We start from the raw sequence: 18,049 nt of genomic DNA on the forward strand, positions 1-18,049 counted from the left end.
TGGCGCAAATTCAATGTTCAAAGGTAAAAGGGGAAAAAAGGACTCAAATCAACCAGGGGACACCATATACCCCACAATAAAATTCCTGCTGGCTTAGGATCAAACAATTTTGTGATGTTAATTTTACCCTGTGTAATATTTTGACCCATTATCAAACATCTGATTACAAAAAAACTCATTTCATGCCAATCATAATGTACTGTGGATTGCTGTGCTGTGGACTGCAGTGTGTAGCACTGCTGTAATAACCCTAATGAGCGCAATATATTCCATATAAATGGCAAGCCGAGGTCCACTTTACAGTATTAGACTGATAGCTAATGTCTCCAGTCGGCCTCACTGTGCTTCCAGTGGTGCAATTCACTTCTAGATGTCAATTTGCATTAACTGGAGGACAAATTACAGTAGGTGACCTAGCAACTAACCTGATCAAAACCTATTAACCTCACCCAGGTGTAAAGACTATTGCTCAGCCAACCTGCAGTAAATGAAAATGTGCCTCAGTTAACATCTCATAAGAGCTGCTTCATTTTTTTTCTTGTACCCAACAATTAAATCTAACAACCCATTAATCAAGGTAGAATAGAATTTATTTTGTTATGCATTTAAATAACAGCATGGCATCTTTTTTTGTTCTTTGGAAAAGACACGCACTAGACAATGCTGCCAAAGCCATTGGTTAATACTTGTTACTGTCAATCAAACGTTTGAATTAATAATGAATTAGTAACTATCAAATCTAGACCCGAGAGATTTTATTAGGTCATTAGCTACTTCACTAATAGCAAACAGCATGTCCCAGAAAGCATTACTCTGAACCGTGCAGGAGAAACACACGGGGGATCACGACGACGTAATGCATATTGATTAAATCTTTGATTTTATGGAGCAGCTTTCACTTGTTTTCATTAGCTATCGGCACTGATTAGGAGCTAGCATTGCAAACCAGCCGTCGGCGACCAATGTTACAACAACATTAGAGACATTATCATACACCTTTACTGTCCGAAGCCCCCCTTCCCCCCTTTATTCTGCATAACGCTGTAACAAGTGTGTAAAGAGACGCCACAGCCAGAAGGTGCTAGCTGCTAAGCTAACTACCTGCAGCTTACCTGATGACGAACCTGTCACATCCAGCTGCACTTCAGCCGCCACCGCCGCTTCCCAAGAGCGCTATTTCGGCTAGAGGGGGACCCACGTTTCGGGAACAGGACGGCAGAGAGTGGCCTTCGACTCTGTTTCTTTTTCAGCCGCAAACTTTTCCGCTTTCGAAAGATATTATCAGTGAAAGGCTTCGCGACGACACCACTCGCTACACGCTAGCTCGCTAACTACTTTTAAGGCTGGGGTAGGAAGCAACAAGCGATTTTGACAGTTGGAGGAAATGTTAAGTGAGCTTCGCCAGGGGGTTCGTTTATAAGGTTTACATACCAGTAACGGATTTATTAACAATTATTTGACCAGTAATAAACTACAACTTCAATAAAAACAGTTTGCAGTGATAATGTGGTGTTATACGTCGTTGAGTTAAATCACAGAAACCCACTTCGGTTCGAAAACAACACAATTTCCCACCTACAGTAAATATGGTACAGTCCAGAGGAACCAAGGGGAAAGGGAAAGGGGTGCTTGTTACCTAGGAAACAACAGTGAATCTTCCTCGGGGAAAAGATGTGGCTACTGATTTATGAACCAGTGCCCGTCTGTCTGTCAAAGTAGCCCTCCATCGACAAGATGAAGACATTAAAGACTTTGACAGCATCTGTTGTGCTGTATTCACTGAAATACTGCAAGTTGTAATATTTATATGTGACTAATGCTGTCAGCTTCTCTAAGTCTGAATTTCCTATAATGTTATTCTGGGTGGATTTTAGTCATTTTATTCATGCAGTAGGCTACAAATGATAGCTATATGTCTCAATTTTAACACAACAAATATGGTAATTTATTATTTGTTATTATTACTATCTCAAATATGTCAATACAAATGTAAATATGACAGCAACTTCATATCTGATCATAGCCTACACTCCAAATCAGCACGTCAGCACTCCCTTGATGTCTTGCAGAGGAGCGTGCACTGCACATCTCCAGCATTTCGCAGCCGAGGTTGCGTACAGCTGGCTGGATTTAGCAGACTGTGACACACAGAGACCCGTTGTCAACAAGGAGCGCGACGAGTCAACAAGGAGCAAGTCACAAATATCCCCGGAATGAGCAGAGAGGCACAAATTTAGCCCCACTGACTGCTGCCCACGCCATGTGCTGCCTGTTGAGCACACGAACAATGAACATAGCCATTATACAGTGCTCTGTCAGGGCCAAGGCCTGCTTCAGTGGTATGCTACTGGGAATGAATTCATCACAGTTTGTGAGGACACAGGTCCTTGGCAGGTGTCAGGGATGAAGACGTTATTAGTCAGCAAGCGGCTTGGTGCAAATGGTAATATTTCATCAAGCACAACAGTTTGAAACACAGAAGGTGATGGGCTCAATTTACAATCTGTCATACTGAACTAAAAAAAAAAACAGTCACATAACCTGAGGTCAGACTGCTGGTAAATGTTGACATATGCTACTGCTATTGAATAACCTCCTGTCAGAATCTGTTACGGCATAATTCATCTTTGTGACATCTGACCCCCATCATAGTTGTGGCAACGTTAATGAAAATGATCCCAGAAAAAGTCTGAAAAGATATTTTATCTTTTCATATTCAAATAAAACAAAAAGGCAAAACACAATACGGTCAAGGCAGCGGAACTATGGAGAAAAACAGTATTTTCAAGATGCAAGTGATTATGAAAAACTGCTCACATAGGTCAAGCTCATCCCCCCCCTAAGGCCTAACATATTGATCCCAATGCAGAGGAGGCATTTGTAAAAACGCTGCTGCCGGCATACTTCTAAAAGTCCCTGAACGCCCACACACTTGCAAACACAATGCACAAGCACATCGCACAAATACATAGGCTACATACTGTACAGGCTTTAAAAAAAAGATCAATTTAACAACTAATTTTCTTTATTTGACTTGTTTGATGAAATTAAGTTGAAACACGTGTGTTATCTTTCTTCCCACATGTGACTGTTTTGTATATGAATAGCATATTTATTTTGGACATCATCTCTAAAAAAAGTGGTGGTATCTTGAAGGACAGATCCTCTCTTCTTCTGCAAACTCCATATAATTGGGTTCGTAACAACTCTTATAACAAGTTGATTTGCATACGCAGTGCCATCTCAATTCTAAGATGAATGCCATGCTTACAGCTCGTTATGATGGGATTGACACACCTGCAAAACATAATCAGTGCGCACAGAAGCGAAGAGAAACGAACCGAAACAGATGCATTTATGTGTTTGTGTGCTCATTAATAGGTTTGGACTCTACATTTGTTGCAGTAGCAGTCTGCAGAGTGGACCTTGGGATCAGCTGAGGGGGCGTCAGGCAGAAAAACAACCGCATTATATAGCTACAGAACACACCACTGTTGGTTTCTCTCAAGCACAGAATGAAGAGATCACAGCAGGAAAACAGTTTGCCCTGCAGACAGAAGACAGCAAACAGGCCCTCAGATGGGTAGAAGTAAAAAGAAACCTGACACAAAACATATACACATGCACCGGGGCCAAAGCTTGGACTCTGAGGTCTTTTTCCCTACACCCACACACACGCACATACACCTACACAGTGGGCAAAAGCTCTCATGTCAAGGACAGTATTGATCTTGAACATCTCTGTACGCTAAACGAGAGCACACCTGATTATGAAAGCTTTTAACCCAAATGCTTAATGCAGCACAGGTTTAATGGAAAGAGCTTACGGCTGACACAAAGCTCAGTAGAGAGGGAGGGAGCGAAAGAGAGAGAGAATGTGTGTGTGTGTGTGTGTGGCCACTTTCACTGTGTTTCATTCAATTTGATTGATTGTAGGGAGATCACCTGGGCATTTTCCTCCCACTATGACTTTGATGAGCATTTTACTAATCAACAAAGCCCTAAGTAATGATGGATTGAAGAAGGTGGCGCTGTCATTAAACAAACTGATTCCCAAATGCGTGTGCACACTGCAGTGGGTGAGCTGATCCAAAACGCTGAGAGGATCCATTTTTAGGCAGACTCATTTGTCCGCTGAGAAAAGACTAGTTATGCATCATCATAAATCATCTGCCGCAGCTATTTGTTCATAACGCTCCATCCACCATCCACCGTGATGCTGTTTTCAGCATAAAGGAAGACTCTGTAGAAGCCATACTGGATCATACTATACTAGGCAGTTGGTGTAATTGTTTAATAATAATAATCATGTTGTTCAGATAGAAGTATACAACAAAAGCAGTGAAGCTGAGGGCGGCAGCAGATTCACCACTGACCTCTGACCTCTTTCCCATTGTTGTATTGTTTTCTCATTTATCTGATATGTTATTATAAAAAAATATTGATTATTGCTGCAGAGGTTTTCAACAGGGGGTCTGTGACCCCAAGGGGGTCCGCGGAAGTACTGCAGGGGGGTCGCAATATTTTTGTTTGATTAGACAATGTTTTATATTTTTTCATCTCAACATTTATGTTTGAAATAAAAGCATCAGTTTGAACAGCTTGATTATCATTAGACATTGTTGATATTGGCCTTGGTATCAGTTTACAGGTCTGTTTATAAATGGCAGTGGCATGGCCACCTCACTGAACCTGTACATATTCAAAATTTAAAAAAAACATGTGATCCTGTGTGTTATTTAGATAGCTTAGTATTAAAGCAGAAGTTAGTGGAATGTTTGTGTTAATATAAGTCTTAAATAGTTATATCTTCCGACGGCAATCACTTATATAGAGTGTTTGGTCTGAAACACGGGTCTGTCAGTCACTCTACTCTGCTGTAAGCCGAGGAGAAAACTTTCCTTGTATCCTACAACCTTTATCCAATGAGGAGAGAGAACGGCATAAAGGGGCGGTCCTCTCTGTGTGTGCAGCCAAGGGATGCACGTGAATGTGGTGACATAGGGACGAGGGCGGGACTGCTAACTCCATCGGCTGACAGGAAGTTAGCCAAAACGACCGGATCGCTTACTTCTAAAAAGTATTAAACGCACAATAACAAGGTATGTTTATGGCACACTAGGCCCAGTTTAATATAAAACACAATTTCATACAATGGGGAAGGGTCACTGCTCCATCTCTCCATCAGTTTGTGGGTCTCAGCCTTTTCAGTGTGTAACCTTTAAGAAGTGGGTCAACATTTTGAGAAACAGGATTATCAATATGATTATTTACATTTCAGCAAGGAGCTGGAGGAGAAGATCAATGCTTCTTTGTGTCTGAGTCTTTTGAGAAACTGGTACTGTAACATTCTCGGTGCTGTTTTAATTGCAAGTAATGGAGCCAACTCTACTGTCCAAACAATCGTGGGGTTGGAGGCCATCCCAAATGGGTGTGTGTAGCCCACGCCGTGGACAGGTTGGGCGTCAATCACGGGGCTGACAAGTTGAGACAGAAGCCCACGCCCTCTGGCTGTTTAGCGTCTCCATGCAAAACAACCTGCGCGTCTTTGAGCTGTGGGAGGTGCAGAGAGGAGAGTGTGCACGCTGCGCTGTGCCGCCACAAGCCTCACCCACAGATCCATAAAATAAGTGAGGAAAAATGATCTACTTGTGCAAGAAGAAGTGCGTGTTCTACTCTAAAACCTGACCTAAGTTAAAAGTGCTCCTGCTACTTTCTAAAGCAGTGCCTCCTTCATGAACTCACACAGTAATGAGAGAAATTCAGGATAAAGTTTAATGTCCTGACTCGGCCAAGCAGCATTAGCATTGGCCTTCAGTTTCACTCTCATGTTGCAGGTTCGTCTTACTTTTAATATCCAGTAATAAACGGCGGTATTTCAGAAAAGAAAACATACAGGGGAATAATTGCAAGAGGTGAGATGAAAATCTTGGAAATGTCAGGAGAAATGGCAGATCGCCATGGCAACGCAGCTATTGTTTTGCCAAGGTTGCAGTGCGTGGAGTTCACTTGAAACAAGACAAGACCCATGGCTGTTGTTCTCTGTGTGGAATGACTGAAATGAATCTTTCTATTTTCTCCTGGCCATTATTTACCGCTACAATCGAGCAGACCTGTTCCCTGAAACTGCACGGCCAAAAAAAAAAAAAAAATCAATGTGACGTTCCCTTACTACAGCCCAAAGTGCTTCCAAATACAGTAAAGGAATTTATATTATTCATGAGCTCCAGGTTCACACAAGGCCGGCAGCACAGCCCAGACTCCTTAATGGCTGAACCGCCCTTCATCATGGCCGAACCCGCCCTGTGATCCCAACTTGGCAGCCACTTAGCCCAAAGGATTGAGACTCCTTTCAAATATTCAATAATGCATTAAGGATCAGAGAGAAGTCAGCTAATTATGTCCACACACACACATACATATACACACACACACAATCTGTTTCCCATATACACACAAACTCATAAACAGAATGAATCTGGAGGTCGAAATTAAGTATTTTTCATTCCAACAAGTCGAAATGATGTCAGGTTTCTTGTGAATGACAAACGAGTTTTTAGAAACAGCCCGTGATGACATGTCAGTGTGTGTCTGTCAAGGCTGTTGTGTGTAGCAGTGAGAGAAAAGGATTCAGTGTGTGTGTGTATGTGTCTCCCTCAGTGTAAGAGACAATAATAACCCATCTCGAGGCGACCCATCAGCGTGAAATATTGATGCCTCTGCTGCATGGCTGCCGACTGCCGCAGCAGGTTACAAGGACACTTGCAGTGCCTCATAGAGGAGCAGGCATCCCCCTCCATCAGCTCGGAGGTGTTGACCTCTCAGAAACCACAGCTGCCCTATCCCTGACCAGGTAAATATGTCTGCTTTGACAGTGGAGCGGTAAAATACAACTTCAATGACAGACTTTTATACATTCTGGTTGCATCTCAGTCAAAGTAACATTTATAGCCCATAACACACGCACAAAGTACAACATAAGCAAAAGAAAATGAGAACAAGATCATCAAATCAACAGAAAATGAACCCAGAATAAGGCGACTTTAATCCTGTCAACTTTAAAGGGATAGTTCAACATTTTGAGCAGAACCGTGGGCTGCTCAGAGCTACAGTACGCTACGGAGGCTCATGGGATTTCTTGGTTTCCCTCATCAAACTCATCAAATACACAATCCAACAACTCCAAAACGCTCTGGTGGACAAGTTGTGACCTGCACATTCACCACGCTATGAGATAATAACAGAACGTTACCAGACAGAGTTGTTTTAGAGGTAAATGCCCCCAACGTGCATGCATGAGTTCACCTCGAAAAGTGTAGCTCTGAGCAGCTTGCGGCAGAGTGCCATTCTAAAAATAGCTTGCACGAATAATTAAAGGTAACAAACCTATACTGGTATGACTATAGGGATTATGGCAATGGGCCAATTTGCCAAAATGTTGAACTATCCCTTTAAGATTGTAGAATCTACTGCATGATGTTTGGAGTTTGGTGTTTTAAGGCCCTGAACCAGAGGAGGTTCACTTGCTGTTGTTTTTACCCTTTTGTCCTTGTTTGTGGGTTATGCCTTGTTTTGTTTGTTTTGCTATATTAGATTTTTCTTTAGTCATTTCGCTTTGCTTCGTTTTTCTCCTTGATTATTTGGTCTTGTGGTTTTAATTTACTTTCATGGTTTCCTTGTTTAGTGAACGGGGTTGTTTTGTTTTTCTTAACCGTTTTTCATTTGTGGCTGAGAGCTGGGAGGCTGGGAGGCCTGGCATCCATGGTGAGCTCCTTGCACTTCATGCTTAACTATGAGAGGCCTGTGAGTCACCTTTGCCATGAGGGTTTGGCCTTGGCTCTCTCTTTCTCTCTCTCTATAGTTCTAGTTTAAATGATTTAAGAGTATGTGAGTAAAGGCCTTTTACTTTTAGTATGCACATTACCTTTAATAGACCCTTAGTAAAATTACTTTACTACTTATGTATGTTGCATTTGTCCTTAACTCTTCCTTTCAGCAGTTCCAGTCCCTGCTGCTTCACTTTTTTTTTTTTTTTTCTAATAAAGCATTTTAATTTCAAAAACATGTCTCGCCTTATTGTGTCCTTGCACCCATTTTTCAAAGAGCTTAGATTTAGTTTAAACTGTTTCATCCCTAGGTGGTGTTGTTGGCCCATTCTCTCCATTCATTCCCCTTATTACCCTCTCCATGTCACTAAGAGGAAGTGTAGCTGTTCTAAAACTGCGTCCCACATATCATTAGAGAGGTGTGCCAGCATCTTGATCCCACAGGGTGCCGTGACTAGCCGCAGGCAGAGGATTCATATTGGCCAGTATATCAAACATCCCTGTGATGGCGCCTGTGAGACTATAACTGTGGCTGAAAGACTATTTATTGCAGTCACAGGGGTTATCTCAGGAAAACTCTGGAAGCTCCCCTGTCCAAAATGTCTAATCCCTAAATGACGATAGAAATGAGAACAGGGGAGGTGGCAGTTGATTGAATGACGCAAATACCTCATCAGGGCATAAATCTCCATGTCGGGCACAAAAAGATCTAGCTTGACTGAGATAAGACGATAGTTTGAGTTAATAGTGTATGACAGCTTTTATTGAAGTTATTTATTTTTTTCATTACCTCATTAATTAGGATGGTGGAGGTATACTTAACAGGGAATAGGGAGAAAGAATAGCTGACACACAGTGGGTGATCATCCCAGTTCGAGAATGAACCAGTGACCTCCAACAGGTCCAGAACCCATATCAACATGCATTAGAGCAGGGGTTCTCAACTGGTCTCACTCTGGGACCCACATTCTCCCATTGTCATTAAGTTGCGACCCACTTTTATAGAATTCAAACCAATATATATTTTTTTTTAGCCTTTAAAAACTCATTTTGCTCTTTATTGAGCAAAGTGCATTTTCAGAGCACATGAATGAAACTGAGGAGGACCATGACAACTGCATGTACGGAAGTGAATAAAAAAATATCAAACTGCACAAAATGGAGACCAACAAAAAGATATATTTGACTTCTAATGCATCTCTGCATTCAGAGCATATTCACAAAAGTGAATAAATATCAAATTGCACAAAATAAAGACCCACAAAACAAAACAAGATTCACTGCATTCAGGCCACATTAATAAGAAACTGATATCTTTGCATTCAGAGCAAATAATAAGAAACTGGAGCATTACAACTGCATGTGTTCACATGACGCGTGCCTTTCAATATAAGTTATTTTTCAAAATAAAAGACATGTCCAACATCAGATGTGCATTAAATATTATTTACTTTTTTGACCAGCTGTCCGCGACCCATCCAGAACAGGTCGGCGACCCACTTTTGGGTCCCGACCCACCAGTTGAGAACCACTGCATTAGAGCACAATATGAGAATCTATTTGGGTGTTGCCAGCCCAGCCACATAGTAGTATGGACACCAATCACCCAGGGCACATGGACACCAACTACATCAACATGAAGCCTCATATGTACACACTTCCTAACTGGAAATAAGAACCTCAAAAGTAATACGTATTTAAATTCCTTCAAGCGATGTGAAACATAACTGAGATCATGTTATTCTGGGGGATATTACACTTTAAAACCAGCTCCTGAAGGAAGCACTTATAACTGACCTTTCATTTCACCGCGGTGTCGTGAAGTCTGGCTCAGAAAGCATGCAGCTCCTATAACAGAATGAGAGCATAATACACGTTACATTGACATAACTCTCAGAATTAACAACAATCCAGTGATTATGTGAGCTGAGGAGACACACACACATGCCACTCTTCCGTCCTGACACCCGCATCCTCCTTATTTCTGTTTTCCGCTCTCCATCCAGCTCAGTGGATCAAACCAGCATTCAGGCATCCACCCTCCGACTAAATGGATCACACACGCCATGTTTTCCCTGTAATTATCGATTTCTAAGTGGCCTTGCAAGCATCATCAGTCAGAGCCTCATTCAAGTACAGCAATTATTATATTACTGTAACCATGGTGATTTATTTGCTGTGTGATTTGCCTTGGAAATGTATTTAGGGATGAGAGTGGGTGGAGGATCAGGGAGTGTATGTTTGTGTGAGTGTGTGTGTGTGTGTGTGTGTGTGCATGAGTAGTGTGGCTAAATCAATTAATTACCTTTGCCAACACACCCGTGCAGGCTCATCATATGTGAACACTAGTGACCACAGAGCTGCACACACAGGCCTGAGTAGCCTACAGCTGCAACACACTCATACAGACTGACTGAATTATTTTTCTGGATTGTCTGCTTTTATTCTCTCAAATCCTCTGCAAAAGCTTCCATCCACTGCAGCTGATGAACTCTAAAAATAGGTTGATGGCACCATCTAGTGACCAATCACTGGTAGAGCCACATGTAGTCTTGATTTTCCATCCACAGCTCAGACATAAAGAGAGAGAGAGAATAGGCCTACAAATAAAGTGAATGTCACATGTTTATGATAGATGCACAGCACTCATCTTAGTAAAGCTGCACCTCCCCTCACCAGTGTGGCACAGAATTAGTTTTGCTTGTGCTGTAAATGCTCTGGAAACAACACAGCATCAGAAGCTGCTTCATGACCTTTGAATTAAATAGAGGGAAATACCTGACAAATGGAAATGTCATTAGAAGCAGTCTCCAGGCTCCAGGCTATAATGTTCTTCAACAACCCCATTTACACGGAGCAGTTCTGTGATAGCAATTACAACCCTTCAACTCCAGCAAACAAGACTCACTAGAGACAGATTGAACAGAGAGCGATCAGACCTCTGGACCTTTAATATCTAGAATCAAAAAGATTACATATCGTCTCATAAAGGTATAAAACAAGACAAACATTGCTGACAATGCTGAATGATGAGAATTCATTCAGGCTATAGCCTATGAGAGAATTTAGTTACAGTAGTTAGATCTGGTTATGACCAGTGGAGGGCAGCATTAACGCTGGATAGGAGATGCTGCAGCACTGAGACCTCCCCCTCTGAAACTGGAACTGGAACTGGTTCCCTGGTCTGCAGACATACTGTATACTAATAGTGTTCCTCCTGATGTAATTGTGCAGATAGGCTACAGGTCGCCTTCACACGCATCCACATTTTCAGGGCTCATACAAATTAATTCAATTCTATACATCTTAAGATGTCAGCAAATGTGTTCGTCTTAAGACGTCAACATATTACCTGTTAACAGGTCAGTTCTATACGTCTTAAGACGGGAGATGGGAGGGCAGTGTTAAGTCTGTTAGATCTGGTTGAGACCGGTGGAGGGATAGTGAGCATACAGCCTGCCGGAAGAAGAAGAAGGTAGCATCTAGTAGCATCCAGCTAATGCATTATCGCCAGAGACGTTCTTTGTTATCGCCACCTTCTGGTCCGGCTGATGGGCGAAAGAATCAAAATGGGTAGACAACAGAGGCAGAGACAGCAGGAGGAAGCAAGAGACTGCCATTCGACGTCTGGGAGCACTTTGGTGGACAGGCAAGTGCAAAATGTTTGGTTGCTCACAGCCGTATTAGCAGTTAGGTCGGCTAGCCGCTAAGCTAACGTATGACCGTCTAGTTAGTAGGCTAGGCTACATACTCGTACATACATGTTCATTCATTCAATCAATCCCTATTAGAAAACAGTGCTTTCAAGGAATGTTTATTTTGTTGAAATACTTTGAAATTAGGTGCGACTGCGCATTATGTGTGTGTTTTATCCCTGGATGAGTCGGTGTCAGAACAGTGTGTGTAGTATATAAAAAATGTGCAGAATATTGTTTTTCCAGAGAGAGCTGCACGGTTAATGTGCAAAAACTTGCATACTGAAGTGATTTTTGTGCTATGAAATGTCTTTTTCCACATACGCTACGGTAATTCAGGAGAGATCAGGAGCCCAGGGCAAGACCAGCCAGACTGCGGCTGACGAAGATACGGCTTGCTCTTCTCCCAAGTGGGAGAGATACAGTCTACGTACCAAGGCGTAAGTTGAATGATCAGTCTGATGAAGATAGGATTGCAATAACTTTGATGAAATGGTTTTGTATTGTAGAGTAGCTTTCTTTTGTCACACTGTGAGTAGTAGCCTATTTCTTAGTACTGTGCCATAATTTCCCAAAAATAAAGCTTTGGTGTTTTGTAACTCAGTCAGAGCTTCATAAATTGTTAAAAAATATATTGAAAGGGGAACCTGTAAACCATTCACAGCATTTGTTTTTTCTTCTTTTCCTCAACAGCGGGATCATCAGTAAAGAAAATTGATGTGCCTCTCTCAATGTCAGAGAGTGCATTTGTTGCACAAATAATAGCACAATTCCCAACTCTGAAGGGTGATTTCTGCCTATGCAGAGTGGACAGAATGCGGAGGATCCATGAACTGGAGCTCTCTTCTATCTGTCCCTCTGCTATAAAAGCATGTGATGTCTTGGGAAGATCAGCGGTATACATCAGACCACAGGTATGCAGTCAATGGACTCAAATATTAGGGCCTCTGATCTGTCACATGTACTATAAACTGCCTTGTCCTCAATTACAGTTGGAAGAGGCATTTTCTGTGGGTATTATGATAATGTATTATTTCATCATCAATTTAACAGGAAAATGGAGAGGAAGCAGTCAGGAATGTAGAGGAATTGTGGGACAGAACTGGAATGGAGGATGAGGAACTAAACAGATTTAAGGAGGAGGTATGAGATGTATCTAATTAAGCCCAGCAGTCCCCACACACTGCCTCGTTGTCCTGATTAGGGAACTGGGTGGAGCTGTGAGGGAAAAGGGAGAGAGACACACACACACAAGGCCGAACCCCTTTCGGCCGTAACACCTTAATAATGTATTATTTCATCATCATTTAACAGGAAAATGAAGAGGAATTGGGGGACAGAACTGGAATGGAGGAGAAGGAACTAAACAGGTTTAAGGAGGAGGTATGAGATGTATCTGACACGTCACTTCTATACGTCTTAAGACGTCAGTAAATTTGTTTGTCTTAAGACGCCATCATATTACCTGTTTACACGTCAATTTTATACGTCTTAAGACGTCAAAAGTGCATATCCGCCGCTTCTTCTTCATGTTAAACGGTGGGTAGCATCCAGCTTAATGCATTATCGCCACCATGTCATGTCTTGAGAAGATCAGCGGTATAGGTCAGACCACGGTATGCAGTCAGTAGACTCAAATAGTAGGGCCTCTCCAATGACACGTAGGCTAAACGAATCATGCAATCTGTTACATGTACTATAAACTTGTAATAAACTGCCTTGTCCTCAATTACAGTTGGAAGAGGCATTTTGTGTGGGTATTATGATAATGTATTATTTCATCATCAATTTAACAGGAAAATGAAGAGGAATTGGGGGACAGAACTGGAATAGAGGAGGAGGAACAAAACAGGTTTAAGGAGGAGGTATGAGATGTATCTAACACGTCACTTCTATACGCCTTAAGACGTCAATAAATTTGTTCGTCTTAAGACGGCAACATATAACCTGTTAATGATGTATTATTTCATCATCAATTTAACAGGAAACTGAGGAGGAATTGGGGGACAGAACTGGAATGGAGGAGGAAGAACAAAACAGGTTTAAGGAGAAGGTATGAGATGTATCTTTGGTTGGTAACTGTTATGTGTAGGCTTTTGGATACCTTATCTAACAGCTTATTATCCATGGTGTTATTTATTTTCAAATCATAAAGAGCTTCCAACAGATTGACCCAGAGTAAATTTGTCACATCCTCTGTGTTCCTCTTAATGGTTACCTGTTTTATTCTGAAGTTCTGTGTCTTTTGGTCCCTGTTGAGTTCCTGTTTTATTTTGAAGCTTCGTCCTGTCTTCTGTGTGTTCCCTGCTCGAGATTACCTAATGTGTCTCACCTGTGCTGATTGCACCACCTGTAACGTTGAGACATTTAACTTACTTCATTTTTGCAATATTTGACTTTGGTTCATTTAATTGCTGAATAGTTAGGCTATGGACACAGAGGGGCCGACAGAGGTTTACTGTATCAATATCATAACAATTTCTACTCGCATACGGTCCCACATGAAAACCTGCACGGTCTTGTCTTCTAACAGAGGTCTAGGCCCAGGGGACAGAAGAGGCGGCAGGATGAGAGGCAGGGTGCCGTGGAGAATGCTATGACCCACACAGCACCCCCAGACCCAGACAGGCAGTTCTTTGAAGGCCTTCTCCCTGACCTGAAGGCCCTGTCGGCAAGAAGGAAGGCCAATGTGAAATTTAAAATTCACAAATTAATTTTTGATGCCACCTGCCAAGAATTGGATGAACAAGAACAATTATAATTTTTGTTGAGGTTTTTGTTCCAAGTTGTTTTGTTTTTTGTTCAAAGTATTACTAAAAATGTTTAATAAATACTTCCTCATCCAAAAAATGTTTTTTTTTTTTTTTGTAAAGACTTTAGTCACTACAGTATCCAAGTAGTGGAAGTGAGTGAATGATTGAATTAGACAATGTAATACATATGCACCCAACTGTGGTAATGTTGTACCTGTACTACTTGAAGCAGAGAAGGTTGAAAATACCTTAATAATAATAATAAAATTGACTGCATTATACATTTTAGTTACTAGAATCTGATGAACTCTAAAAATAGGTTGATGGCACCATCTAGTGACCAATTACTGGTAGAGTCACAGTCTTGGTTTTCCATCCACAGCTCAGACATTTAAAAAAAAAAGAAAGAGAGAGAGAATAGGCCTACAAATAAAGTGAATGTCACATGTTTATGATGGATGCAGCACTCATCTTGGTAAAGCTGCACCTCCCCTCACCAGTATGGCACAGAATTAGTTGTAAATGCTCTGGAACAACACAGCATCAGAATCTGTTTCATGACCTTTGAATTAAATAATATTAACATATTACCTGTTAACAATTACGTCTTAACACATCAGTTCTATACGTCTTAACACGTAATGGACGTGTTAAGACGTAATTTACGTCTTAAGACATACGTCAGCAGATGTGTTTGTCTTAAGAAGGCAACATATTACCTGTTAACACGTTGTTGTGTTTACAGACACAGACAGGAACGGTAATATTGAGACACTTATCCGCTTTCCCGGAACAACGCAACAGCTGGACTCAACTTGAACAATATATAGTGTGTAAAATCAAGATAAACATCTTAATTGACTGTAGAAGTGTGATAATGTATTTTGTCCATGGAGATAAAGACATCACCTTTATTACAAACCTATTCATTTTGTATGGCAAATTTCACATACACAAATGCAAATACTCCAAAACTCCACCCAACTTTAGAAGTTTCTTGCATGAGTTTAAAGAGTACATGAAATCCCTCTCACTAATTGACACTATGCACCACATCCACAGATATAGGTTTTCAAAGAAGAATCATGTATTTACATTCTGTTTCCTTGTTTTTTTTTAGTTTTAGTTTTTTTTTTTTTTGCTTTTTTTCCCCATCCCTGTCATTTTATTTATTCATTTATTTATTATCCTCCCTACTTTTTAAAGTTTACTGGCATTACTAATAACAACCTTAGTTTACTGGGATTTATTTATTTTTGATGATACATGTATATTGGAGCACCTGTCTGCTGTTCTATGTACAATTCGTTGTAAGTACAACCTTTTTCAATAAAGTTCATTGAGGGAAATAAAAAACCGGCTGCTGAATTTCCCTGATAGGCCTTGCAGCAGTGCACTGGCTGCTGCTGGCTGCTGCTGGCTGCAGGTGGCAATGTTGCTCTAAGAGAAAGCAGGACATCATACTGCACATCCTTCCCTTTGTGAGCTGTGGGCCTTTTTTTTGGCTTCTTTTGTTGTGTTGATGAATGAAAAAACCTCTATAATAGAGACTTTATGGAGGTGCACACCTTCAAAGTCTGACAGTGGTTATTCCTGACAAATTGTTCTTGCCCTGGGTAGACTAGAAATCATAACAGTGAGGTGTTAAGAACTGAGAGGAGATATAGGCCTGTTTGTTATTGTCATGTATTCAGGCTCTTGTTACACTCTGTATAAACCTTCTGCAGTGTGTGGAGACTTTTTAAATTGGGCCTCAGATTAAACTAGAGGAGCAGCTACAGGTGTCAAAACAGACATGTAGGAAGGCAATGGTAGGGATGAGTAATGGCACATATATCTCGCAAACAGGTTTAAAGCCTGACAACGTGGAAAATCCTGTTTTCTTTCTTCCTAACGTGGAAATTTCTGCAACACTGCGGATTTACCAACTGCTGAAAGATATAGGCCTCGGTGCCGCAGATAAGCAGGAAAGAGGGATCATGTATGGATGGCGTGGCGGGGACACACGTCTCACGCACACGGAGGGAAATGACTCTCCGGGGATTGAAAACCAGGAGGATGGATTGGAGAGAAAAACAGGATTCTGTCTCTGTATGAGGCAAAGGCAAACCAAAATAGAGGTGCTGACAGCTTCCTCCATCCAGACCCGGTGGGAGCGCTTATCCAGTTTTGCGTTGTGAGATAAGAGGGGGGATTTATTTATTCAGGTTGATAGCTCTGGCAAACTTTGAATGATAAAGGAGTGTGTTTGTATGCTGTGTGTTCATCCACTCTCAGGGTGCCAATCAGGATTAAAGGTCATGGTCTGTAGGACAAATGTATGTATATTACAATCCATAAATGAGAAGCATGGGGTTCTTCATTTTTTATTACCCCTATGTCTGTGACCTTGTCCCCCTTTCATGCAGCGATCAAACATAGTTCAGCACATTCCCATTAAAAACAGCCCAAGAAGAAAAGAAGTCCAGATCAAACACAAAGGCCAGAATATTTTTCATCCATTGTCTCCTGGAAAAAAAACCCACATCTAAAGAGGGAATCAACGGAAGAGGGGCCTTTTGTTGTGGTTATCCTCCTGGTAGTTAAAAGGAAGGTGTTGGGTTCACTATGAGATGGATCTGATGTTATTTCAGTCAGAGAAAGACATCTGTTCTGCAGTAAGTCACATCCGCGTTAACTTCCCTGGTGCAGATGCTTCCCAGCATGGTGATTTATTTGTCCCGTGCGCTGGGTGTTTGGGTCGGAGAGGTTCTGCACTGCGCTGTTGGCACAGCTGATGAGGAGCCATGGGAGCGCAGGCCTCCAAGAAACACTTTATTTTCATTTTGGGAGCTGTTGCATTTGGCTCCGTGTGCCACATCTCCACACATGGTTAAAGAGGAATGCTGCTTTGGAATATCTTAACTTGTGAGAAATGAAACCGCAGCTTTAAGAAAAGGTTTCAGGGACCGAATCCCTCCAGAGCTCTCTGTATTTTGCAATCTTTAGCCCTGAAAGGTCGTCCAGAGGTAGGAGAGAGATTATAGGATCTGCAAGAAGGCTGCAGTTTTGTTATGAATAATATTCTATAATATAAAACCAATGTTTATAAGTCGGCTTATTATAACAAATCTGAGTATTTCAGGTCTTATTTCAAAGATTTTATCATGCAAAGTGGTTCAGACTTGTTTCACGGCACATTGCATGACTCACTGTATAAAAGTGATAGCTAGAGAAAAAGGCTTTTTTTTTACTTTTACCACTTTTACTGTAGCACACTCACATGAAGGGCCAGATAATATGACTGCAAACAGTGTGATATTAAATGACTTTATAATGCGCGGGTAATTTAATTTTTAGCCTCTGGAACAAGATCTGGTGAATAGAGAAGTAAAATTCGTGACCTTAGGATACTGTGTGAGACATGGTTTAGTGGCTCAGCCTGCACAGCACAGTTCACTGGCAAATGGTCTTTTTTGCAGCATCCTGGGTTCAAATCCAACTCAGCTTTTTCATTGTTGCACATCATCCCAATTTCTCTCTCCCCTGTTTTCCTGTCTCGTAATAAAGGCATTTTAAAAAAAGCCCCAAGACATCTTTAAAATAAAAATAATCTTAATTCAAGGTCCACTCATGAGTTTTATCCAGAGCAAGCTCGGGGGAAAAGCTGCTTTCAAAAGTTAAAAACATCACAATAAACTCTGTTCGGAGTTGGCAGCTTGGTGATTTTTATAAAAAGGATGCTGGTGACCAAACAAAGAACGGTCTGTAGGCTCCATAGGTGGTCCCACGAGAC

The 18,049-nt window shown here is 41.4% G+C and overlaps 1 protein-coding gene across 1 annotated transcript in view; it reads right to left on the bottom strand.

The window, feature by feature from the left end:
* LOC310999792 (muscleblind-like protein 2a) overlaps positions 1–1,341 on the bottom strand; it is a 53,191-nt gene extending 51,850 nt beyond the window's left edge. Inside the window, exon 1 of the mRNA XM_083990351.1 lies at positions 1,113–1,341. The gene's annotated coding sequence lies outside the window, so the exon portion shown is untranslated. The remainder of the gene's footprint in view (positions 1–1,112) is intronic.
* Positions 1,342–18,049: the final 16,708 nt, after the last annotated feature.

This window comes from Trachurus trachurus (assembly GCF_905171665.1).
Source record: "Trachurus trachurus genome assembly, chromosome: 2".
In the NCBI taxonomy this organism is placed as follows: domain Eukaryota; kingdom Metazoa; phylum Chordata; class Actinopteri; order Carangiformes; family Carangidae; genus Trachurus; species Trachurus trachurus.